The sequence below is a fragment of the Capra hircus genome (assembly GCF_001704415.2).
Source record: "Capra hircus breed San Clemente chromosome X unlocalized genomic scaffold, ASM170441v1, whole genome shotgun sequence".
Taxonomy (NCBI): Eukaryota; Metazoa; Chordata; class Mammalia; order Artiodactyla; family Bovidae; genus Capra; species Capra hircus.
Genome location: NW_017189516.1, coordinates 2,276,965 through 2,303,680, shown reverse-complemented (window position 1 = coordinate 2,303,680; position 26,716 = coordinate 2,276,965). Strand labels below are relative to the sequence as shown.

The 26,716-nt window shown below is 39.0% G+C and overlaps 1 pseudogene; it reads right to left on the bottom strand.

The window, feature by feature from the left end:
• Positions 1-6,106: 6,106 nt before the first annotated feature.
• Positions 6,107-16,381, bottom strand: LOC102177040 (annotated as a pseudogene).
• Positions 16,382-26,716: the final 10,335 nt, after the last annotated feature.

The window sequence follows — 26,716 nt, the reverse complement described above, 5'->3', positions numbered from 1 at the left end:
AACATTAGATTGTGAATCTAACAATAGAAGCCTATTATCTTATTTACCAAAAATGTACGTGAGAACTGCTAATTCTATGCCTCCATGTCTAACAAGATGGCTTTTTCAAACTTTTAAAGGATGGTAGTTATCTGTTGGTCTTAGGAACCAAAAAATTGGTGCAACTCCAAATAAAAGTAATAAACATATTATCTTCCTTCACATTAACCACCCTACTACTACTAACAGTGCCTATTATAATAACAAGGTCCGACACCTACAAAACCTCTAATTACCCACTCTACATAAAAACAGCCATCTCACGTGTCTTCATTACCAGTGTAATTCTCACAATAATGTTTATTCATACAGGACAAGAAAAAATTATTTCAAACTGACACTGACTGACTATCCAAACTCTTAAATTATCACTCAGCTTCAAAATAGACTACTTCTCAATATTTGTCCCAGTAGCACTATTCGTTACATGATTCCATCATAGAATTCTCAATATGATATATACACTCAGACCCCAACATTAATCAATTCTTCAAATATCTACTTTTATTCCTCATCACAATACTTATTCTTGTCACCACAAACAACCTCTTTCAACTATTCACTGGCTGAGAAGGAGTTGGAATTATATCATTCCTGCTTATTGGATGATGATACGGATGAGCAGACGCAAACACAGCAGCCCTACAGGCAATCTTGTACAACAGCATTGGCGATATTGGATTTATCCTAGCAATAGCATGATTCTTAACTAATCTCAACACCTGAGATCTTCAACAAATCTTCATGCTAAACCCAGATAACTCCAACCTACCCCTAATAGGCCTAGTATTAGCTGCAACTGGAAAATCTGCACAATTTGGCCTACATACATGACTACCCTCTGCAATAGGCCCAACCCCTGTCTCAGCACTACTTCACTCAAGCACAATAGTAGTAGCGGGCATTTTTCTACTAATCCGATTCTATCCATTAACAGAGAATAACAAATTTGCCCAGTCCATTATACTATGTCTAGGAGCTATCACTTATCCACAGCTTAAATGATGAACAAGACATTCGAAAAATATGGGGCCTATTCAAAGCCATACCATTTACCACAACAGCCCTCATCATTGGCAGTCTCGCACTAACAGGAATACCCTTCCTTACTGGATTTTACTCTAAAGATCTAATCATCGAATCCGCCAATATATCATATACCAATGCCTGAGCCCTTTTAATAACACTGGTCACCACCTCTTTCATAGCTATCTACAGTACTCGTATTATTTTCTTTGCACTTCTAGGACAACCCTGATTCCCAACCCTGATTATCATTAATGAAAATAACCCCTTCCTAATTAACTCAATTAAATGTCTGCTAATTGGAAGCCTTTTTGCAAGATTTATTATCTCCAACAATAACCCAACAACAGTTCCCCAAATAACCATGCCTTATTATCTAAAAATAATAGCCCTAGCAGTCACAATCCTAGGCTTCATTTTAGCACTAGAAATTAGTAACATAACCCATAACCTAAAATTTAGCTACCCATCAAATACCTTTAAATTCTCCAACCTGCTAAGATATTACCCCACAATGTTATTTTCTCCATTTTTTAAATGAAAAATCATACTGAGAAATGTTAAATGATTTGCTTGAGATGATACAGTCAAAGGTAGTAACAGCACCCTTTATAAACCTTTCCCCAAACATTATGCTATATTTTCAACTATGCATATAGTTCCAGGTAGAATTCAAAGAGGCACAGGACAAGACTCCTGTTTTCTAGGAGCTTGCCGAATGGTTGGTGAGGTATGACTCACAGCTAGAAGTATTTCAGAGGCACTATAATAAATGTTCAGTTGCAGGACTCTACCTTTACATGCTATAGTCATCCAGATATTCTAACTCAGTCCAAGACACTTCTCAAAATCATGTGAATGGAATTTTAACTGTGTTAGATGTACTGAAAAACCACCTAGGAATAACAGAAGTAAATAGGAAAGCCACTAATATTTGTTGCCCACTTATTATTGTACAGGTATACCATTTCAACTAAACCCACAATAACCTTTGTTAAGAGTATTTTACAAAGGAGGAAATTTAATTTGGATGCCTTAATGTCCCAGGATACCTGAGCAGAAAGTGGTGAAGCTGAAATTTGGATCCAGGGGTGCCTAATTCCAAAACATAGGAAGCAAATATTTTACAATAGGAAGAGCATAGGCATGGAGCTTTACTGTTTCTATCAGTAAAAGCAGCATGATAATAATACCAACCACTTTATGATAATTATAACATCGAATCACAGAAATAGAATATCATCACATATTCAAATATTTTTCAACACCTTCAGATACATGAAGTAAGTAAAATAGTGTATGTAAAGTCTCCGGTATGTATTCAGCAATTGATAAAGTTATTGTTATTTTTATTTTAATAATGCATATTAAGAACACTTAGGATGATACATTGATTTTGAAGTATTTTAAATTCAATGCTTTTCAAATATTTGAAAATAAGAGAAGAAATAACTCTTAGCAGTACTCTTGGTTGTGTTTATACAGAGATAGTTATTTTTAAAAATTGGAGATTTTATGCAGATGAAGTTCACAACAGAAAAATGAAGAAGTCAGGTCTTGATTTAATATGATTAAGTCTCCTTGCAAACTGATGTTATAAATATTATTCCATTACATTCCATTAGTTATTTATAATGGTATTTACTGTCTTAAACCCTAGGACTTCATTTGTATATTTTGGAAATTAATCCTTTGCAGAGATTTTTCGAACTGGCGATCTGCAAAGAGACTGAGAACACCCAGGGAATTTGACTTTAAGGGCCAGTGGGATTTGATTACAGAACTTCCACAGGACTAGGGAAACAGACTCTTGGAAGACACAAAGAAAACCTTGTGCACTACAAGACCCAGGAGAAAGGAGCAGTGACCCCACAAGGGACTGAGCCACTTGCATGTGAGTGTCCAGGACCTCAGGCAGAGGTGTGGTTCAATTGAGGCCTGCTTCAGGGGCAGTGGCTCTGAATACAATAATCCTGGGAGCCGCAGCATGCTGGCATAAATCTTTTTGAAGTAGGTTGCCATTTACCACCATTACCTGTACCATAGTTTCATCTCAGGCCAAAGTGCAAGGAGGAAACACAGCCGCACCATCAACAGAAAATTGTTTTGAAGATTTACTGAGCATGGTCCCGCCCATCAGAGCAAAACCCAGATTAACCACAGAGAGGCCCTGTCATCAAGAAGCTTCCACAAGCTTTTAATCCTCATTAATCAGAGGACAGACAGAAAGAAAATCACAGTCATAGAAACCTAACCAAACTGAACATATGGATCACATCCTTGTCTCAGTTCAGTTCAGTCTCTCAATCGTGTCCGACTATTTGCGACCCCATGAACTGCCACACGCCAGTCCACCCAAACCCATGTACATCTAGTCGGTGATGCCATCCAACCATCTCATCCTCTGTCGTCCCCTTCTCCTCCTGCCCTCAATCTTTCCCAGCATCAGGGTCTTTTCAAGAGAGTCATCTCTTCACACTAGGTGGCCAAAGTATTGGAGTTTCAGCTTCAACATCAGTCCTTCCAGTGAACACCCAGGACTGATCTCCTTTAGGGTGGACTGCTTGGATCTCCTTGCAGTCCAAGGGACTCTAAAGAGTCTTCTCCTACACCACAGTTCAAAAGCATCCTTTCTTCAGTGCTCAGCTTTCTTTATAGTCGAACTCTCACATCCATACATGGCCACGGGAAAAACCATAGCCTTGACTAGACGGACCTTTGTTGGCAAAGTAATGTCTCTGCTTTTTAATATGCTGTCTACGTTGGTCAAATTTTGCTTCCAAGGAGTAAGCATCTTTTATTTTATGGCTGCAGTCACCATCTGCAGTGATTTTGGAGCCCAGAAAAATAAAGTCTGACACTGTTTCCAATGTTTACCCATCTATTTTCTATAAAGTGATGGAACTAGATTCAGTGATCTTAGTTTTCTGAATGTTGAGATTTAAGACAACTTTTTCACTCTCCTCTTTCACGTTCATCAAGAAGCTCTTTAGTTCTTCCTCACTTCATGCCACAAGGATGGTGTCATCTGCATATCTGAGGTTATTAATATTTCTCCCAGCAATCTTGATTCCAGCTTGTGCTTCCTCCAGCCCAGCATTTCTCATGATGTACTCTGCATATAAGTTAAATAAGCAGGGTGGCAATATACAGCTTTGATGTACTCCTTTTCCTATTTGGAACCAGTCTGTTGTTCCATGTCCAGTTCTAACTGTTGCTTCCTGACCTGCATATAGGTTTCACAAGAGGCAGGTCAAGTGGTCTAATATTTCCATCTCTTTCAGAATTTTCCACAGTTTATTTTGTTCCACACAGTCAAATGATTTGGCATAGTCAATAAAGCAGAAATAGATGTTTTTCTGGAACTCCCTTGCTTTTTGATGATCCAGCGGATGTTGGAAATTTAATCTCTGATTTCTCTGCCTTTTCTAAAACCAGCCTGAACATCTGGAAGTTCATGGTTCATGTATTGCTGAAGCCTGGCTTGGAGAATTTTGAGCATTACTTTACTAGCATGTGAGATGAGTGCAATTGTGCGGTAGTTTGAGCATTCTTTGGCATTGCCTTTCTTTGGAATTGGAATGAAAACTGTCTTTTCCAGTCCTGTGGCCACTGGTGGGTTTTCCAAATTTGCTGGCATATTGAGTGCAGATCTTTCACAGCATCATCTTTTAGGATTTGAAATAGTTCAACTGGAATTCCATCACCTCCACTAGCTTTGTTTGTAGCAATGCTTCCTAAGGCCCACTTGACTTCACATTCCAGGATGTCTGGCTCTAGGTGAGTGATCACACCATTGTGATTATCTGGGTTGTGAAGATTCTTTTTTTTTTTTCCTTAAGTAAACTCAATTTTTATTCTTCTATATAATACATGGATATAAGCATAAAATCTCCTTAAAGTGCTTGCAACCCTGAGGTGATGTCCTTGGGTATATAAAATATACAGCAATAGCAAATGAAATATGAGCTCCAGAGATGAAAATGGACTTCAAAGCATAATTTAGTATTTATGCAGTTGCACACATACCAATAGTATTCTATCCCTCATCTAGTCTCTGAATCCAACTAAATCAACTGCCTTGCAGTTTGCACACTGGACAGCCTGACTCCCTAGCTATATTTCATCATACATAACGCTTCTTTTTCACTGAAATTTAATAAATTAACATGTGATTTACTTATAGGGATTTCTATACAGTGAACATTGCCAGAAAGCACACCCAGTTTTTGACAACAGCATCTGCCCACATAAAAACTTTCGCCCCAGAGGGAACTTGATGCTGTCTGACTATAGTAACCTTGGCAGGGAGTGTCCTTGAGGGTCCCCTAGGATCCTCCAGAGGTGAGGTTTTTTCATATAATCTGAGGGCTGCATCAAAGGTATGGCTGACTGAAAGAGGTGAGAGGTCATGGCAACTGCATTAAAGAACCAACAAATGTGATGTCCTCTGTGGTCAGGATGCACAAGGCATCTACTGCCCCAATGGCATAACAGCTGGATTGACTGTGGAGCCTGAGGGCAGAGGCCAATGGGCCTTTTATAGGAGACCATTGTGCTTCTTACACATCAACCTAATGGATGACCAAAGATTCTTCAGTCAATGGTAGAGACCTTTTACTGAATATTCAATTTTCCCAAAAGTTTCATAAACTATGGTGAGGGCAAATGCTATGAGAATCTAAAGGCGAGTTCATTATATTATCTATATATTATCATCTTCCCTCTGAGGATAGCATATAAGTGTAAATAAAAAAGCAGACAAATGCCTATAAGGTGACTCAAGCTAGAGAGTGGCTTTTGCCTTAAAACAATTGTCAGGCCTGAAAAGCAAAATCTTGCAAGCAAAATCTAACTTTATCTAGCCCACTGATACACAATGATCCTGAATCCCTCCTTGATTCACAAAGTCTATTTTTCTGAGGGATATCCTCCATTAATATTCATTTTGTGTCATAATTACTACGAAGGATAACCAGTGCAGCTTTATCCTCATTTCAAGCAGTGACTCCATCCTGGTCCTACAATCTGTCCGTTCATTTCACTTATCAGAACTCCTGTGTGGCCTGCGGAAACTGGATACATTTTCATTCAGTGCATATATCCTTCGGAAGAACTCTTCAAATTCTCCTAGAACTTGTTCATTACACTCCACTGCCACAGCACTGTCCACGGGGATGCAGTTAAATGCTTCTAGCTAATAGCCTGGGGTGAAGCCTGTGGCTTCCATTTCTATGATCTTTTCTGCTTGTTCCACGGTGCAGCAGAGCTCGGCTTCTGAGACTGGGTGGAAGCCCCCAGGAGCTGGGCGCCAGACGAGCTGGCCTACTCACCCGGCAGGAGGGTGCTGTTGATTGTGGCCAGAGGCCCCGAGAGGGCTCGTCCCTGCTCCTGGCTAGTGTTCACACTCATGTGGCCTCCATTTAAGCTGTCACCCAGATCTACCCCTTTTTTTCTTGTTTTCTTTGGAGAGGTCCAAGGAGGTGTCCAAGGAGGAAGACAGAGATGCTGTCTTTCTGTCAGATTCTCCTGTGGAGGGCACAGGGGTCACAGGCTGGACTAGTGAAGAGTTGTAACTGGGGGGAGGGGTTTTGTACTCGAGTCTCTCATTCTCTGAGCTGCCTGTTTCCAGTATCCTTTGTCTGGTGAAGGGATCCCCCCAGAGAAGGCTACATATGCACCCCCAAATATGGAGCTTTGTCTCTTTGGAACAGGGTTTGCACTGGAGGTGTGATGTCTGTCACACTTGACCATTGGTCCATGCTCCATGAAGTTTTTCAGGTTAGGAAGGGTTTGCCTCCCTTCCTAAGTCTGGAGTCCCTAGTCCATGTTGATATCTTAGCTGTGCTATATTTTTATTCAGAAGATAGACACTGTAATCAAACTGCAACTTCTCTCCTCCTTTTGGATATAATGGAAACTCTCTCTCCTTTTCAGTCAGCTTGTCATTAATATTATCTTTGGTTGTTGATCTAGATCCCTTATGAATTACAGAATATCTGAGGGGCACTTGTAGGAAAGAGATCATGGATACCAAATGTGCAGTATAACCAAGGGCAACAGCAATCCTCCCATCATTTTTTGCTTGGAAGTCCTCAAAATTGGGCAACCTGACACCACATACAAAGTAATCTTTATGCTCATTCAAATCAGTAGGGTAAATGTAGGAAAACTCAGATAGTAACTGCCTGCAATGAATTGTCAACTGAACATTAGTCTTCAGAAAGAGTTATCTTTTTGCAGTGCACTCCTTTCTCAACTCATTTAGGGATTCCTTTTGGAGTTGAAGCTTGAGGTGCTCAGCTGAAAATGTACTTCCTTTGTCCTGTAATGCAATTTGTTCTTTATACAGCAAGATTACCTCCTGTCCCAAAGCTTTCTTCTGTCTTTCCAGTTCATTTCGAAGCACCAGAATGTTTAATTGCAGGTACTCACTTTCTTTTTTCAGCCCATTGCTTGTAGATGAGAGTCTTAGTTTTTCTTCAAGTTCCTTTCTAATTTTCTGAACAGTTACCTGAGTCTGGTTAATTGCACACTGGCTCTATGAAGCTGCAGCAAAGAGAAGACATCATAAGAATTTCAAACACAGTTCTGATCCACCTGATGAAGAATATTCTTCTGAGCATTTGAATAAGGAGCACCATAATAGCCATCATTCAGCCCCAAGATTATTTCATTCTGGTTGCAGGCATGAATCTGTTGACCCAGATATTTCAACCCATCCAAACAGACTTTCCATTCAATCAACAGCTGGTAGATGTCCTTCTTTCCACCCCATATCTTCACCACAAAACAAGACACAGATGTATCCAGACAGTCTGGCATTATTCCAAAATCAAGACTCTGCCATGTTGGATTCAAGGAATTCTTAATTACTTTACTCCTATAAAATTCTTTGCATACCTTTTCACTGTTACACAAGTGAAGTGTGAAGTAGGTATCAAGGAGCTGATGGCCATTCCTATTAACAATGTTCCGGACAGCAATAATCCGAAGATGTCTAAGATGCTGCTGCTGAGATGACAGCTCCACATGCAGGGCCCCCACGGCAGAACCTGGTGGGAGTGTGGTAGCCCGGCCCGTGGGTGGTGGGGGGAGTGGGCCCCAGACCGATGCTGAAGATATTTTCTGTACAGTTCTTCTGTGTATTCTTGCCACCTCCTTTTAATATCTTCTGCTTCTGTTAGGTCTCTACCATTTCTATCCTTTATTGAGCCCATCTTTGCATGAAATGTTCCCTTGGCATCTCTAATTTTCTTGAAGAGACCGCTAGTCTTTCCCAGTCTATTGTTTTCCTCTATTTCTTTGCATTGATCGTTGAGGACGGCTTTCTTATCTCTCCTTGCCATTCTTTGGAACTCTGCATTCAAATGGGTATATCTTTCCTTTTCTCATTTGCTTTTTGCTTCCCTTCTTTTCACAGCTATTTGTAAGGCCTCTTCAGACAACCATTTTGTTTTTTTGAATTTCTTTTTCTTGGATGGTCTTGATTCCTGTCTCCTGTACAATGTCACGAACTTCCATCCATAGTTCATCAGGCACTCTGTGTATCAGATCTAGTCCCTTACATCTATTTCTCACTTCCACTGTATAGTCATAAAGGATTTGATTTAAGTCATACCTGAATGGCTGAGTGGTTTTTTCCACTTTCTTTAATTTCAGTCTGAATTTGGCAATAAGGAGTTCATGATTTGAGCCACAGTCAACTCCTGGTCTTGTTTTTTCTGACTGTGTAGAGCTTCTCCATCTTTGACTGCAAAGAATAGAATCAATCTGATTTCAGTGTTGACCATCTTGTGATGTCCATGTGTAGAGTCTTCTCTTGTGTTGTTGAAGAGGGTGTTCGCTATGACCAGTGTGTTCTCTTGGCAAAACTCTATCAGCCTTTGCCTTGCTTCATCCTTGTCTAGCTCAGTGAAACTATGAGCCATTCCCTGTAGGGCTACCCAAGACCAAGGGGCCATGGTAGAGTTCTGATAAAACTTGAGAGTGAGAATGGAATAGCAAACCACTTCAGTATTCTTGCCTTGAGAACCCCAAGAACTGTATGAAAATCAAAAAGATATAACAGCAAAAGATGAAATTTCCCAGGTCAGTAGATGCCCAATATACTTCTGGAAAAGAGTGGAGAAATAACTCCACAAAGAATGAAGAGACAGAGCCAAAGTGGAAATGCCCAGTTGTGTATCTGACTGGTGATGGAAGTAATGTCTGATGCTGTAAAGAACAATATTGCATAAGAACCTGGAATTTTAGGTCCATGAATCAAGGTAAATTGGAAGTGGTCAAACAGGAGATAGCAAGAGTGAATATCAACATTTTAGGAATCAGTGAACTAAAATGGACCAGAATATGTGAATTTAATACATATGATCATTTATATCTACTACTGTGGGCAAGAATCCCTTAGAAGAAATGGAGTAGCCCTCAGTCAACAAACGGTTCTAAAATGCAGGACTTGGTTGCAGTCTCAAAAATGACAGAATGATCTCTGTCCCGTGATGATCTACAAGACCTTCTAGAACTAACACCACCACCACCAACAACAACAACAAAAAGGTGATGTCCTTTTCAAAATAAGGGACTGGAATGGAAAAGTAGGAAAGATACCTGAAGTAATAGGCAAGTTTGGCCTTTCGCCTTAAATGAAGCAGGGCAAATGCTAACAGAGTTTTGCCAATAGAAGGCACTGGTAATAGCAAACACCCTCATCTAACAACAAAAGAGATGACTCTACATATGGACATCACCAGATAGTCAATACTGAAATCAGATCGATTATGTTCCTTGCAGCCAAAAATGGAGAAACACTATACAGTCAGCCAAAACACACACACGCGCGCGCACACACACACACACACACACACACACACACACACACACACCAAAAGATCAGGAGTGGACTGTGGCTCAGATCATGAACTCCTCAGTGCAAAATTCAGATTTACATTGAGGAAAGTAGAGAAAACTACTAGAAGACTCAGGTATGATCTAAATCAAATCCCTTATGAGTATACAGTGGAAGTGACAAATAGATTCAAGGGATTAGACTTATAGACAATGTGCCTGAAGAACTATGAGTGAAAGTTTGTGACATTGTATAAGAGGTGCTGATCAAGACCATTCCCAAGAAAAAGAAGTGCAAAAATTCCAAACAGCTGTCTGAGGTCTTACAAATAAATGAGAAAAGAAGAGAAGTGAAAGGCAAATGAGAAAAGGAATGATATATCCATTTGAATACACAGTTCCAAAGAATAGCAAGGAGAGATAAGAAAGCTTTCCAGAGTGAACAAAGCAAACAAATATATAGTGGAAAACAACAGAATGGAAAAGACTAGTGATCTGTTCAAGAAAATCAGAGATACTAGGTAACATTTCATGCAAAGAGGGGCACAATAAGGACAGAAATGGTGTGAACCTAAAAGAAGCAGAGGATATTAAGATGAAGTGGCAAGATATTAAGGAAAGTTGGTAAGAATACACAGAACTATTAAAAAGAAAGGTCTTAATGACCCAGATAACCATGATGGTGTGATCACTCACCAAGAGCCAGACATCCTGGAATGCAAAGTCAAGTGGGCCTTAGGAAGCATCACCATGAACAAAGCTAGTGGAGGTGATGGAATTTCAGTTGAACTATTTCAAATCCTAAAAGATGATGCTGTGAAATTGCTGCACTCAATATGCCAGCATATTTGGAAACCTCAGCAGTGACTGCAGGATTGGAAAATGTCAGTTTTCATTCCAATCCCAAAGAAAAACAATGCCAAAAGATGTTCAAACTATCACACAACTGCACTCATCTCACATACTAGCAAAGTAATGCTCAAAGTTTTCCAAGCCAGGCTTCAACAGTACATAAACCATGAACTTCCAGATGTTCAAGCTGGTTTTATAAAAGGCAGAGGAACCAGAGATCAAATTGCTAACATCCATTGGATCATCAAAAAAGCAAGAGAGTTACAAAAAACCATCTACTGCTGGTTTATTGACTACACCAAAGCCTTTGACTGTGTGGATCACAATAAACTGTGGAAAATTCTTCAAAAGATGGGAATACAAGACCACCTTACCTGTCTCCTGAGAAACTGGTATGCAGGTCAAGAAGCAACAGTTAGAACCAGACATGGAACAATGGGCTGATTCCAAATTGGGAAAGAAGTATGTCAAGGCTGTATATTGACACCCTGCTTATTTAACTTGTATGCAGAATACATCATGAAAAATGCCAGGCTGGAAGAACCACAGGCTGGAATCAAGATTGCTGGGAGAAATATCAATAATCTCAGATGTGCAGATGACACCACCTTTATGGCAGAAAGTGAAGAAGAACTAAAGAGCCTCTTGATAAAAGTGAAAGAGAAGAGCAAAAATGCTGGCTTAAAACTCAACATTCAAAAAACTAAGATCATGGCATCCTGTCCCATCACTTCATGGCAAATAGATGGGGAAACAATGGAAACAGTGACAGATTTTATTTTGGGGTACTCCAAAATCACTGCAGATGGTGACTGCAGCCATGAAATTAAAAGACACTGGTTCCTTGGAAGAAAAGATACGACTAACCTAGACAGCCTCTTAAAAATCAGAGACATTACTTTACCAACAAAGGTCTGTCTAGTCAAAGCTATGGTTTTTCTAGTAGTCATGCATGTATGTGAGAGTTGGACTGTAAAGAAAGCTGAATGGTGAAGAATTGATCCTTTTGAAGTGTGGTGTTGGAAAAGACTCTTGAGAGTCCCTGGAACTGCAAGGAGATCAAACCAGTCAATCCTAAAGGAAATCAGTCCTGAATATTCTTTGGAAGAACCGATGCTGAAGCTGAAACTCCAATACTTTGGCCACATGATGCAAAGAACTGACTCATTGGAAAACACCCTGATGCTGGGAAAGTGAAGGCAGGAGGAGAAGAGGATGACTGAGGATGAGACGTTTGGATGGCATCACTGACGATGGACTTGAGTTTGAGCAAGCTAATTGGTGATGCCTGGAGTGCTGCAATGCATGGGTTCATAAAGAGTCAGGCACGACTGAGTGACTGAACTGAACTGGAGTCCATTAAGAAGATTATAGTAAAACCATTTTAAAAATGCATAAAAGCACAGAATGGAAAGTTATTTGTGCTCTGAGATAATCACTATTACAACTCTGGTGTGCTTTTTTTCCATTAATTATATAAACAAAACTGAAATTGTAATATACACAATGTTTTGCTACCAACTTTTTGCATTAATGTTTTGAAGCAATTTCTTTAACTTTTATTAGAGTGTTGTTGCTTTACAAAATTGAGTTTGTTTCTGTTGTACAAGAAAGTGAATCCACTATATGTATACATTATTTTATACATAGGATGGGTTTCCTATGTATAGGAAGGGTTTCCTTCCTATTTTGATACCTACAGAGCATTGAGGAGATTTCCCTGTGTTCTAAACTTCATTCTCACTAGTTATCTATTTTATATATGGTAGGGTATATACATCAGTGTCAGTCTTCCAGTTCAACCCACCCCACTTCCCAACTTGTGCACTATCCGCACATTTGTCTTCTACATCTGTGTCTTTATTTCAGCTTTGTAAATAAGTTCATCCATGTCATTTTTGTAAATTCCACATATAAGCAATCTTACACGGTATTTGTTTTTCTCTTTCTGACTTATTTCACTCTATATGAAAGTCTCTAGGTCCATCCATCTCTCTCTACAAATTGTACAAATTAGTTTCTTTTTATGGCTGAATAATATTCCGTTATAAATATGTACCACATCTTCTTTCTTGATTCCTGTGTTGATAAACGTTTAGGTAGCCTCCACGTCCTGATTATTGAAATTAGTGCTGCAATGAACACTGGAGTACATGTATCTTTTGGAATTGTTGTTTTATTAAGATATATGCCGAGGAGTGGGTTTTCTGAGTCATATGGTAGTTCTTTTTTTTTTTTTTTTTTACTTTTAAAGGAACCTCAATACTGTTCTCCATAATAACTATATCAATTTACATTCCCACAAAGAGTATAAGAGGGTTATCTTTTCTTCACATTCTCTTGAGCATTTATTCTCTGTAGATTTTTTGATGATAGCCATTCTGACTGCTGTGAAGTGTTACCTCACTGTAGTTTTTTTTGGATTTTTCTAATGATTAGGAATACTGAGAATCTTTTCATGTTTGTTGGCTATCTGTATGTCTTCTTTATAGAAATGTCTCTTTAGTTCTTCAGTCATTTTTTGAATGGGTTTTTGCTTCTTTTGAGATTGGAATTCATGAGCTGTTTGTGTATTTTGTATATTAATCCATTGTCAGTTGCTTCAGTTGCAAATATATCATTCCATTCTGAGGTTTACCTTTTCTTTTTGTTTATGGTTTCAGTGACTAGGCAAAAATGATTTTTTAAAGGAGTATATCAAGTCTGTATATTGTCATCCTCCTTATTTAACTTCTATGCAGAGTACATCATGAGAAATGCTGGACTGGATGAACCACAAGCTGGAATCAAGATTGCGGGGAGAAATATCAATAACCTCAGATATGCAGATGACACCACAATTATGGCAGAAAGTGAAGGACTAAAGAGCCACTTAATGAAAGTGAAAAAGGAGAGTGAAAAAGTTGGCTTAAAACTCAACGTTCAGAAAACGAAGATCGTGGCATCTGGTCCCATCACTTCATGGCAAATAGATGGGGAAACAATGGAAACAGTGAGAGACTTATTTTGGGAAGGGGGCTCCAAAATCACTGCAGATGGTGACTGTAGCCATGAAATTAAAAGAAAATTGCTCCTTGAAAGAAAGATTATTACCAACCTAAACAGCATATTAAAAAGCAGAGACATTTGCGGATTGGAGAAGGGATAGGCCATCCACTCCAGTTTTCTTGGGCTTGCCTTATGGCTCAGCTGGTAAAGAATCTGCCTGCAATATGGTAGACCTGGCTTTGATCCCTAGGTTGGGAAAATCCCCTGGAGAAGGGAAAGGCACTCCAGTATTCTGGCCTGGAGAATTCCATGGACTGCATAGTGCATGGTATGACAAAGAGTCAGATATAACTGAGTGACTTTAATTTTCACTTTGTCTGATATAAGTGTAGTTACTCCCATTTTCTTTTGTTTTCCATTTGCATGGAATATCTTTTTCCATCCCCTCATTTTCAATCTGTATGTATCTCTAGATCCAAAGTGTGGGTTTCTTATAAACAGCATATGTACAGATCTTGTTTTTATATTCATCCAGGCAGTCTGCGTCTTTTGGTTGAAGCTTTAATCCCTTTACATTTAAGATAATTATTGATATGCATGTTCTTCTTCTCATTTTCTTAATTGTTCTGACTTTGTTTTTGTATATCTTTTTCTTCCTGCCTAGCATTTCTTGTAAATCTGATTTGGTGGTGCTAAATTATCTTAGCTTTTACTTGTTTTTGATTTTTGTTTGTTTGTTTGTTTTTGTTTTTTCTTTATTTGTTTTTGATGGTTTTGATTTCTCCATCAAATTTAAATGAGATCTTTGCTGGGTAGATTAATATTTGTTGTAGTTTTTTTTTTCTCTTTAATCTCTTTAAATATATTAAACCACTTTCTTTTGGTCTACAGAGTTTCTGCTAAAAAACCCCAGCTCTTAACCTTATGGGGATTACCTTGTGAATTATTTGTTGCTTTTCTCTTGTTGCTTATAATATATTTTCTTTGTATTTATTTTTTTGTTAGTTTGATTAATATAAGTCCCAATGTGTTTCTCCTTAGGTTTATCCTGTATGGGATTCTCTGCACGTCTTAGATTTAGCTGGTTAATTCCTTTCCCATGTTATGGAAGTTTCAATTATAATCTCTAAACATTTTCTCAAAGTCCTTTCTTCTTCTGGGACTTCTATTATTTGAATGTCTCTGTGTTTAAAATATCCCAGAAGTCTCTGAGACTGCCCTCATTACTTTTCTTTTTTTTTAATTTTTTCTACTTTGTAGCAATTATTTCTATCATTCTACCTTCCAATTTACTTATCCATTCTACTGCCTTAGTTATTCTGCTATTGATTCGTTCTAGTCTACTTTTCAGCTCAGTTATTGTGTTTTTCATCACTGTTTGCTTGTTCTTTAGTTTTTCTAGGCCCTTGTTAAAAATTTCTTTTATCTTTTTGAGCCATGTTTGGTTTTTTTTTCTATCTCTGAGATAATGGATCATCTTATACTATAATTACTCTGAATTATTTTTAAGGTATATTGCCTATTTCCTCTTCATTTATTAAGTCTTGTGTGTTTTTACCTTGCTCCTTCATCTGTAACATATTTCTTTGTCATCTCATTTTGTCTAAGTTACTGTTTGTGATATACTTTGCAATAGGTTGCAGGATCATATTTCCTCTTCTGCAGTCTGCCTCCTTGTGGTTGTGATTGGTTCACGGCCTTGTGTTGGCCTCTTGTTGGGAGGGACTGGTTCTTGTACTTTAGTGGCTGGAGCTGAGCCTTGTCCCTCTGATTGGCAGGACCACTTGGGTTTTTGTGTTTGGGGGTCTCTGTTAGCTTCATACAGCTGTAGTCAGCCTGTCTGCTGCTGGATGGGGCTGTGTTTCTATCTTGTTGGTTGTTTAATGTGAGACATCCTCCACTGAAGCCTTTAGGCTATTGGGTGGTGCCAGGTCTTGGTACTGATATGGAGACCTATGGGAGATCCCACACCAATTAATATTTCCTGGGCCTGGAAATTCACTGATGCCCTTGACTCACCGCTTCCACCCTGCAGGCTAAAGCCCAACCTCTAGCAGGGGAAGAAAGACTCTACAAGCCACATGACATGGCCAGAAAAAGAAAGCAAGCAGAAAAATAAAACCAAACATATACAGCAATAATAACAGTAACAGCTAAAAAAGAAAACAATCAGACAAACAGAACTGAAGATAAATGATCAAAACCAAATGAAACAACAAAAAAAGAGAAACAACCAAAAATAAAGGAAACAAAAAGCAAGAAAACAAAGAAGCAGAAAAACAAAAAATAAAAGCAAAAAGAAATTGAAATAAAAGATAAAAACAAAGTATAACAAAAAAGAGAGAGAGAAAATGCAGCAAAGTAAAAATTAGTAAAATATAAATATATAGAAAACTTTTTTAAAGAAAATAATAAAACAGCAGAACACAATGAAACATAAATAATAGTGATAATATTATTTTCCTAAGACCTCTGCTGTCAGTGACACAACTAACCCTCACCTCCCCAGGAGGTCCTCCGATACCTTTAGGTAGGTCTCTGGATGCACTGTGGGCACTGCGGGCACTGTGGGGTCAGCTCTGACTTCGATCTGACCCAGCTTCCATGTGTACTTGCCCTCAACTTCCATAGCTGCTAAGACTAGACCAGTCTCAGTTGTGGGAGCATTTGTTGTCCATTCAGATATTCCCAAGGGGCAGGGTTTATCATGCTGATTTCAGAGATTTAATTCACCACTTGTGAAGCTGCACAGAGAGATTTCTGTTGCTCTTCTTTGGTTGCACAACCTATAGGATTCAGCTTTATCTTTTGCCCCACCTCCACCTATGGACCACCTTCAGGAGTATGTTCTCCACCCGGGGGTTCAGGAGCAAAAGTAGCAACTTACTGGAACATAGTTACTCACTCAGGCCAGGGAGGAATAAGGCAGGCACAACTGGGGTGTGCATAAAGAGCCTGAAGTGGCCGAGAGTGGTAGGAAGTCGCGACAGACTGTGGCACACTTTCTCTGATGGGAGTCCTTCCCAGCGCCAATGGATGCAGGAGCTGGTGTGTGGGGAGAGAGACCAGGATAGTGGCTATGCCCCTTGTGCACCACTCAGAAATCGTTTTATATTTCCAAGGCAGACAATGCTTCCTCTAGGAGCATTCTTAGCAGTGGAGCCCCTCTCTTCATTCCTCAGAACCCCTCATTCCCACCCCTTTAGGTTATTGCCGCACAGCAAATGGCAGTCATCTCCCCAGATCTGCTCTCTTAACCCCATGTTTTAACACTCTGCCCCTATTGGCATTGCCAAATTACCATTTCAGGCTGGGGTGCCCAGGTTGATTCTCAAAAAACCTTGCAGGTCCACTGGAGCTTGCATGGCCAAAGGAGTTTTTCAGGATGGAGATCATCAGAACCCCAGAGCCTGCATGTGTGGAGGAGGCTTTGGCTTGAGGAGTGAGTGAGCCTACTCAAACGGGCGTCCCGCCCAGTGCCTGTGAAGGCAGGCGCCAGTTGGTGGGTAAAGAGGTTGCAATGGTGGCCCTGCCCCTTGAATGACAGTCAACAATGACATATTGCTTCTACCATGGCCCAGACTTCTTCCACAAACTCTCTCAGTTGTGGATCTCCTCACTCCCATCCCTTCAGGCTGTCACTTCAGCTGTCCTTTAGGACACCAATAGCTGTACTTTCCCTGTGTCTGCTCTTCAAACCCCACTTCCCAGCACCCAAACTCCCTTCTTACCAGGAGACACATGACTCAGGCTGGGATATGCCAGGTTGTGGTATGAATCATAAGCACACTTCTTACACTGTTCCGCCTCCCACAGACTGACTGATTTCTGTGTTCCCCTCCAGCCTGCCTGAAGTTTCCTTTCTGCCCCAGTTTATTTCCCCACTGTGAAGAGGCTTTTCTGAGTGTGGGAACGTCTCCTCACTTTCAACTTCCTACAAAGGGTGATGGATCCTACTTGTTTCCTCTTTTATTTTTTTTTCAGTGGTATGGGGATTTTTCTTATTCTTTTAGATGTACAAAGTTACATCTGCTAGTGTTCAACAGGTGCTCTGTGAGAAGTGTTCTATTGATATATTCTTGATGTACTTGTGAAGAGGGGTGAATTCCATGTCCTCCTATTCTGCCATCTTGATTCCTCTCCTTGAGGCAATTTCTAATAGAACTTTCTGGGAAAAGCAAGGGAAGGGGTTAGGTATTTCCTACTTCCCATTTTAACTGAACTTAAGTCTGGTGCCTGTTCTTATCTTTAATAGCTGTCCTCTGACTATAGTACTAATTTACATGGTTCATAGATGTCCACATAAATGAAGGATAAACAAAGGGGGCTGGGTGTACTATCAGCAATCATAAAGCACATCATCCTTTAATCTTTGCTTCTTTGAAGTTATAACCTTCTGTGGCCTTCACTAATCTACCCCAGACACTTTGTGCCTTACTAGTCCCCCAGTGTCCAACACAGTTGCATTAATTTACCTGTACTTTCTCAAGAAGTCTGATATTCCTTTTAAGAGACACTGAATGACAGAACTAGAAGGGGTCTCATATATCATAAAATCCAACCCTGTCATTTGGCAGAGGAGTTTTAAGCCCAGGGAGTACTAATAATTTGTGTCAGGTTAAAGCAAAAGAGCAATGGAGTATGGCTGAGAACTTGGATATACTAACTGCATGCTAATGCTCTTTCCTCTGTGAAATAAACAGTTTCTTCCATAATCATGTAATCACTAAATCAGCCACCGGTACATGTTAATCAGTAACAGAGTCAGGGCCAGAGAGAAAACAGAAACAGAACAGAACCTAGGCCTGGAGGACTGAAAACAGTCTTTTTCAATGAGTTAATTATCACCATTTTGCTGATTCAAGGTTAGTTTGGGCTCAAGGTTAGGGAGCTCCAGTGAATTGGCTTCTTTCTACAACCTTATTATTTATCTTCTTCCCAAGTTAGGTGTCTTCCTTCCTTCTTTTCTTCCTTTCTTTCTATTCCTGTTTTTAAACCTGACTCATGCTAGCCCTCTGCCTTTGGCTACCCTGAGTCAAACTGTGATAGTTAGTTAAACATCAAATTTGTAAACTGAGTCAAACCAAGACATAAAGACATGATTACTGGTAGTAGTATTCAAAGATTTAAATGAGAATAAGTACTCATTTCCATGGAAATAGTTATCTAACCCAGAAGTGATTTGCAAAAGACTGAGATTATATATTTTCATGGATTGGGACCAGTTAGCTATTATTTACATATTGCAGAGTATTATAGAGTAAGTGATCACACTTATAGTAAGCAATGTTAAGATAGGGACTGAGTTTCAGATATCCAGATTTCCAGTCTTGTTTTCTTAATGTCTTCCCTAGTGGCTAAGATGGTAAAGAGTCTCCCTGCAGTGCAGGAGGCCCAGACTCGACCCCTGGTCTGGGAAGATCCCCTGGAGAAGGAAATGCCAGCTCACTCTAGTATTCTTTCCTGGAAAATCCCATGGATGGAGGAGGCTGGTAGGTTACAGTCCATGGGGTGGTAAAGAGTCAAACGTGACTAAGTGACTTCACTTCTTCTTCTGCTTTCTTAATGTTAATCTTTAGCTAGATGTTCAAAAGGCTAGTCTCTATAAAGTTGATATTAATAAATGTTATGAGGTATATGAGACTCTACAAATGAATACCACTAGATGGTCAATACCAAAATCAGATTAATTGTATTCTTTGCAGCCAAAGGTGAAGAAGCTCTATACAGTCAGCTAAAACAAGACCGGGAGCTGACTGTGACTCAGATCATGAATTCCTTATTGCCAAATCAGATTAAATTGAAGAAAGTAGAGAAAACCACAAGGCCATTCAGGTATGACCTAAATCAAATCCCTTACGGTTATAAAATGGAAATGACAAATAGAATCAAGGGATTAGATCTCATAGACAGAGTACCTGAACTATGGATGGAGGTTTGTGACATTGTACAAGAAGCATTGATCATGACCATCCACAAGAGAAAGAAATGCAAAAAAGCAAAATGGTTGTCTGAGGAGGCCTTATACATAGCTGAGAAAAGAAAAGAAGCTAAAGGAAAAGGAGAAAAGGAAAGATATACTGATCTGAATGAAGAGTTCCAAATAATAGCAGGGAGAGATAAGAAAGTCTTCCTCAGCGATCAACGCAAAGAAATAGAGGGAAATAACAGAATGGAAAAGACTAGAGATCTCTTCAAGAAAATTAGAGATACCAAGGGAACATTTCATGCAAAGATGGGCTCGATCAAGGGAAGAAATGGTCTGGACCTAACAGAAGCAGAAGATATTAAGAAGAGGTGGCAATAATACACATAAGATTCCTACAAAAAAGATCTTCATGACCAAGATAATCACGATGATGTGATCACTCACCTAGAGCCAGACATCCTGGAACGTGAAGTCAAGTGGGACTTAGAAAGCATCACTACAAACAAAGCTAGTGGAGGTGATGGAATTCCAGTTGAACTATTTGAAATCCTGAAGGATGATGCTGTGAAAGTGCTGCACTCAATATGCCAGCAAATTTGGAAAACTCAGCAGTGGCCACAGGACTGGAAAAGGTCCGTTTTCATTCCAATCCCAAAGAAAGGCAATGCCAAAGAATGCTCAAACTACCACACAATTGCACTCAACTCACATGCTAGTAAAGTAATACTCAAAATTCTCCAAGCCAGGCTTCAGCAATACGTGAACGGTGAACTTCCAGATGTTCAAGCTGGTTTTAGAAAAGGCAGAGGAACCAGAGATCAAATTGCCAACATCCACTGGATCATCAAAAAAGCAGGAGAGTTACAGAAAAACATCTATTTCTGCTTTATTGACTATGCCAAAGCCTTTTGACTGTGTGGATCCCAATAAACTGTGGAAAATTTTGAAAGAGTTGGGAATACCAGACCACCTGACCTGCCTCTTGAGAAACCTATATGCAGGTCAGGAAGCAACAGTTAGAACTGGACATGGAACAACAGACTGATTTCAAATAGTAAAGGAAGTATGTCAAGACTGTATATTGTCACCCTACTTATTTAACTTATATGCAGAATACATCATTCAAAATGCTGGGCTGGAGGAAGCATAATCTGGAATTTAAGATTGCCAGGAGAAATATCAATAGCCTCAGATATGCAGATGACAGCACCCTTATGGCAGAAAGTGAAGAGAAACTAAAAAGCCTCTTTGCCAGAGTCCGACTCCAGCAGCCAGGTATTCAACATGAAGAGGTGAATGGTGTCAGCAATGAGACAGCCTCTCATTTTTCTTTTGGACTGCCTGTTTATTCCAAGTTTAAGATTCTCTTTTATACTTTTTCAAAAACATTAGGCCAGAGGTTTGACACTTTCAGTTCCCCCTCTCCAAAATCATTGTTGCTTTTCAGAGTTCCTGCTTCAGTGATTCTCTCAGAATCAGCCTTATCATCTATTATCTATTTCTTCTAATGTGTCCTATAGTTAACTTGGGCTTCCCTGGTGGCTCAGATGGTATTTACATTGTAACTCATGAAACATTCCTCGGTTTACTACTTATTTTCCTAAGTCCTGTTTGCCCCTAACATCCTAAGCTCACTATCTCTTAAAAAGGCTTCTAGCTATAGTGTCTCTAAAAATTCCTAACTTCTAAAGTTATAGTAAAATATGCTAATTTTATGACATTCCTTAAATCTTTAACTTCTAACTATTTTAATTATTTCTAAGCCCTAAATTCAGTAAACACCTTCACCATAAACATTCTCCTCACAAATAGGTTTCAGATATCAATCCCTCCCATGGCCTCAAGGTACAGCCTATGTGCTCATCCTGGAACACTTTTTTGTAAAAGTCCTTGAACAAATGTCAATGATTAACTTTATGAATTACTTTCTGAGCACAGCTGCAGAAGGCTTTGTGCCTTCTCATGCTCCTCTCAAGAACAATAAGCATCTTAATATTCCTTTTCAGTCAAGTCATCCGAGGAGAGGAAAAGACAAATCAGAATTACAAGGCCCAACTCCTTCATCCCGGGATCTGTGCCTGTGGAATGAGGAGAGGGGGCTGGGGGCCATGCTTCCATTTTGTCAGTAAGGCCTAACACGGCTCCCGACACCTCTTGATGAAAGTCAAAGAGGAGAGTGAAAAAGTTGGCTTAAAGCTCAACGTTCAGAAAACTAAGATCATGGCATCTGGTCCCATCACTTCATTAGAAATAGATGGAGAAACGGTGGAAACAGTGTCAGACTTTATTTTTTTGAACTCCAAAATCACTTCAGATAGTGATTGCAGCCATGAAATTGAAAGACACTTACTCCTTGGAAGGAAAGTTATGACCAACCTAGATAGCATATTAAAAAGTAGAGACGTTACTTTGTCAACAAAGGTCCGTCTAGTCAAGGCTATGGTTTTTCCAATGGTCATGCATGGATGTGAGGGTTGGACTGTTGAAGAAAGCTAAACGCTGAAGAACTGATGCTTTTGAACTATAGTGCTGGAGAAGACTCTTGAGAGTCCCTTGGACTGCAAGGAGATCCAATCAGTCCATCCTCAAGGAGATCAGTCCTGAGTATTCGTTGGAAGGACTGACGTTGAAGCTGAAACTGCAATACTTTGGCCACCTACCTCATGCGAAGAGTTGACTCATTGGAAAAGACTCTGATGCTGGGAGGGATTGGGGGCAGGAGGACAAGGGGACGACAGAGGATGAGATGGCTGGATGGCATCACTAACTCGATGGACATGAGTCTGAGTGAACTCCAGAAGTTGGTGATGGACAGGGAGGCCTGGCATGCTGCGGTTCATGGGGTCGCAAAGAGTCAGACGTGACTGAGAGACTGAACTTAACTGAACTGAAGGTCCTCTCATGTAATTGTGAATAGTAAGATTTCATCCTTTTTATAACTAAATAATGTTAAATTGCAGTACTTTGGCCATTTCATGCGAAGAGCTGACTCATTGGAAAAGACTCTGATGCTGGGAGGGATTGGGGGCAGGAGGAGACGGGGACGACAAAGGATGAGATGCCTGGATGGCATCTCTAACTCGATGGACATGAGTCTGAGTGAACTCAGGGAGCTGGTGATGAACAGGGAGGCCTGGCGTGCTGTGATTTATGGGGTTGCAAAGAGTCAGACACAACTGAGCAACTGAAGTGAACTGAACTGAACTGAACCACATCTTGACTTCACTGGTGGCTTAGACGGTAAAGCGTCTGTCTACAATGTGGGAGACCTGGGTTCGATCCCTGGGTTGGGAAGTTCCCTGGAGAAGGAAATGGCAACCCACTCCAGTACTCTTGCCTAGAAAATCCATTGGAAGGAGGAACCTGGTGACCATGGGGTCGCAAAGAGTCGGACGCGACTGAGAGACTTCACTTCACTTCACTTCACTTCACCACATCTTCAATATTCATTCATTTATTGATGGGCACTTGGTTTGCTTTCTTATAATGGCTATTGTAAATAATTTTACAAGAAACAGGAGTGCATATATCATATCTAATTATTGTATTTGTTTCATTAGGATAAATATCTAGGAGTGGTATTGCTAGATTTTAGGATAATTTCTATTTTTACCTCTGTGAGAAATTTCTATAATTTTTTCCAGTGAGTGTGTTCATTTAAATTCCAGCCAACAGTACACAAGGGTACACTTTTCTCCAAATGTTTGCCAAAACTTTTATTTTTTTAATTCTTGATAATTGCCATTTGGCAGGTGTGAGGTGATATCTCATTTTAGTTTTTATTTGCATTTCTCTGATGATTAGTGATGTTAAGCATCCTTTAATGTGTCTCTTGGTCATCTGTATGTTGCCTTTGGGAAAATATATATTCAGGTCCTCTGCTCATTTTTTAATCCAGTTGTTTAGTTTTTTGATGGTGATTTGTATATCTTGGATATTAACCTCTTACTAGATACACCACTTACAAATATCTCCCCCCACAGTGAACTATGTAGCCTTTTCATTTCATTGATAGTTTCCTTTGCTGTTCAAAAGGTTCTTTTTGTTTTTGTTTTTGATTTTAGTTTGATATAGTTGATTTTTTTTTTCTATTGTTTCCCTTGCCTGAGGAGACATATCCAAAACAATCGTGCTAACACAGATTTCACAGAATACTACCTATGTTTTCTTTTAGAGGTATTATGGATTCAGGTGTTTTATTTAAGTATTTAATCCATTTGGGCTTTGTTTTTGTATTTTGTGTGAAAAAGTAGCCCCATTTGTTTGTTTTGCATGTAACTGTCCTGTTTTCCCAGAAGAGTGATCCTTTCCCAAGCATATTGATACCTCCTTTGTCATAGATTAATTGCCCCATATAAGTTTGAGTTTAGTTATGGGCTCTCTATTCTCTACCATTGATTTATGTGTCTATATCATAGAATTTTGATTTATAGTTTAGTATAGTATAGCTTTATAGTACAGTTTGAAATCAGGGAGCATGAAACTTTTGGCCATTCAGGATATTTTGTGTTCCATACATATTTTTGAAATATTTGTTCTAATTCTGTGAAAATGACATTGTTATCTGATAGAGATTGCATTCAATCTGTAGATTGGCTTGGGTAGTATGGTTATTTTAGCAATATCGATCCTTCCTATCCATGAGCATAGTATATCTTTGCACTTGTTTGTGTCCTCTTCAATTTCATTCATCAAGGAGCTATAGCTTTTTGAGTACAAGCCTTTTGCCTATTTAATCAGATTTTTCCCTAAATATTTTATTCTTTTACATGTCATAGTAAATAGGATTGATTTCTTTCTTTTCTTAATAATTCCTTTTTAGTGTATAGAAATGCAACAGATTCCTGGGCATTAATCTTGTAGCCTATACTTTAGATAATTCTTTCATGAGTTCTAGTAGTTTTCTTGGTGACATGTTTAGAATTTTTGTGTAGAGTATCATGTCACCTGTAAACAGTAACAGTTTTACTTCTTCCTTTCCAATTTGGATTCCTGATTTCTGTAGCTAGGACTTTCAATATTATGTTAAATAAAAGTGGTAAGTGTGGGCATTGTTGTCTTTTTCCTGATCTTAGAAGAAATAATTTCAGCTTTTCACCATTGAGTATAATGTCAGCTGTAGGGTTTCATTGTGTGTGTTCTGTCTATGCCCACTTTCTGGAGAGCTTTTTTTATCATAAATGATTATTGAATCTTGTCAAAAGCTTATTTTGCATCTGTTGAAATGATCATATGATTTTTATTCTTCAATTTCCTAATGTGACTTATTATATTATTTTGCAGATGTTAAGCCATACTCATTTCCTGGAATAAATCCCAATTGATCATGATGTATGGCTTATTTAATATATTGTTGGATTTGGTGTGTTAATATTTTGTAGAGATTTTTTTGCATCTATGTTTATTAGAGATATTGGCCTGTAGTTTTCTTTTTTGTGTGATATCCTTATCTGGTTTTGGTAACAAGAGTGATGTTGGCCTCTTAGAATGAGTTCAAAAGCAATTCTTCGTCTACAAATTTTTTGACTAGTTTGAGAAAAGTAGATATTAACTCTTCTCTATATGTTTAGGAGAATTCACTCATGAAGGCAAAGGTTTCTGAACTTCTGATGACAGTTATTTTTTAATTACTGATTCAATTTCATTATTGATAATTGTTCTGTTCATATTTTCTATTTTTTCCTTTTTTAGTCTTGTAAGATTGTGCATTTCTAGGAATTTTTACACGTCTATGTTGTCCATTTTATTGGTATATAGTTCATAGTAAGCTCTTATGATTCTTTGTATTTTTTTGGTATAATTTGTACTTCTTTTACATTTCTGATTTTATTGATTTGTGTCCTCCCTTTTTTTGATGAGTCTAACTAAAATTTTATTGATTTGAGTTATTTTTTAAAAGAACTAGCTCTTAGATTTATTGACCTTTTCTATTATTTTTGTCTCTATTTAATTTACCTCAGCTCTGATCTTTATAATTTATTTCCTTCTACTAACTTTGAATTTTGTTTGTTCTTCTTTTCCTAGTTCCTATAGGTGTAAAGTTGGGTGGTTTAATTTGAGATTTGTTGTTTGTTGGTTTCCTGAGAAAAGCCTGCACTTTTATAAACTATCCCCTCTTAAAAGCGTGAATCAGTTCTAATGAGGTGGATGAAACTGGAGCCTATTATACAAGGTGAAGTAAGCCAGAAAGAAAAACAGCAAGACAGTATACTAATGCATATATATTGAATTTAGAAAGATGGTAATGATAACCCTGTATGCGAGAGAGAAAAGAGACACAGATGTATACAACAGTCTTTTGGACTCTGTGGGAGAGGGAGAGGGTGGGATGATTTGGGGGAATGGCATGGAAACATGTATAATACCATATATAAAATGAATCACAGGTCCAGGTTCAATGCATGACACTGGATGCTTGGGGCTGGTGCACTGAGACGACCCAGAGGGATGGTATGGGGAAGGAGGAGGGAGGGGGGTTCAGGATGGGGAACACGTGTATACCTGTGTTGATGTATGGCAAAACCAATACAATATTGTAAAGTAATTAACCTTCAACTAAAATAAATAAATTTATATTTTAAAAAAGCACTTTTGCTTGAATCCCATAGATTTGAGATCATTGTGTTTTCATTTGCACTTATCTTTGTGTATTTTTTTATCTCCTCTTTGAGATCTTCAGTGATCCATTGATGGTTTCTTTATTTTTTAATTAAAATTTATTGATTTTAATTGGAAGCTAATTACTTTACAATATTATATTGGTTCTTCTACACATCAACATGTATCTGCCACAGGCGTACACATGTTCCCCATCCTGAACACCCCTCCCTCCTCCCTCCCCAACCAACCCTCCGGGTCATCTCGGTTCACCAGCCCCGAGCATCCTGTATCAAACCTGGACTGGCGATTCGTTTCATATATGATATTATACATGTTTCCATGCCATTCCCCCAAATCATCCCACCCTCTCCCTCTCCCATAGAGTCCAAAAGACTGTTCTACACATCTTTGTCTCTTTTGCTGTCTTGCATGCAG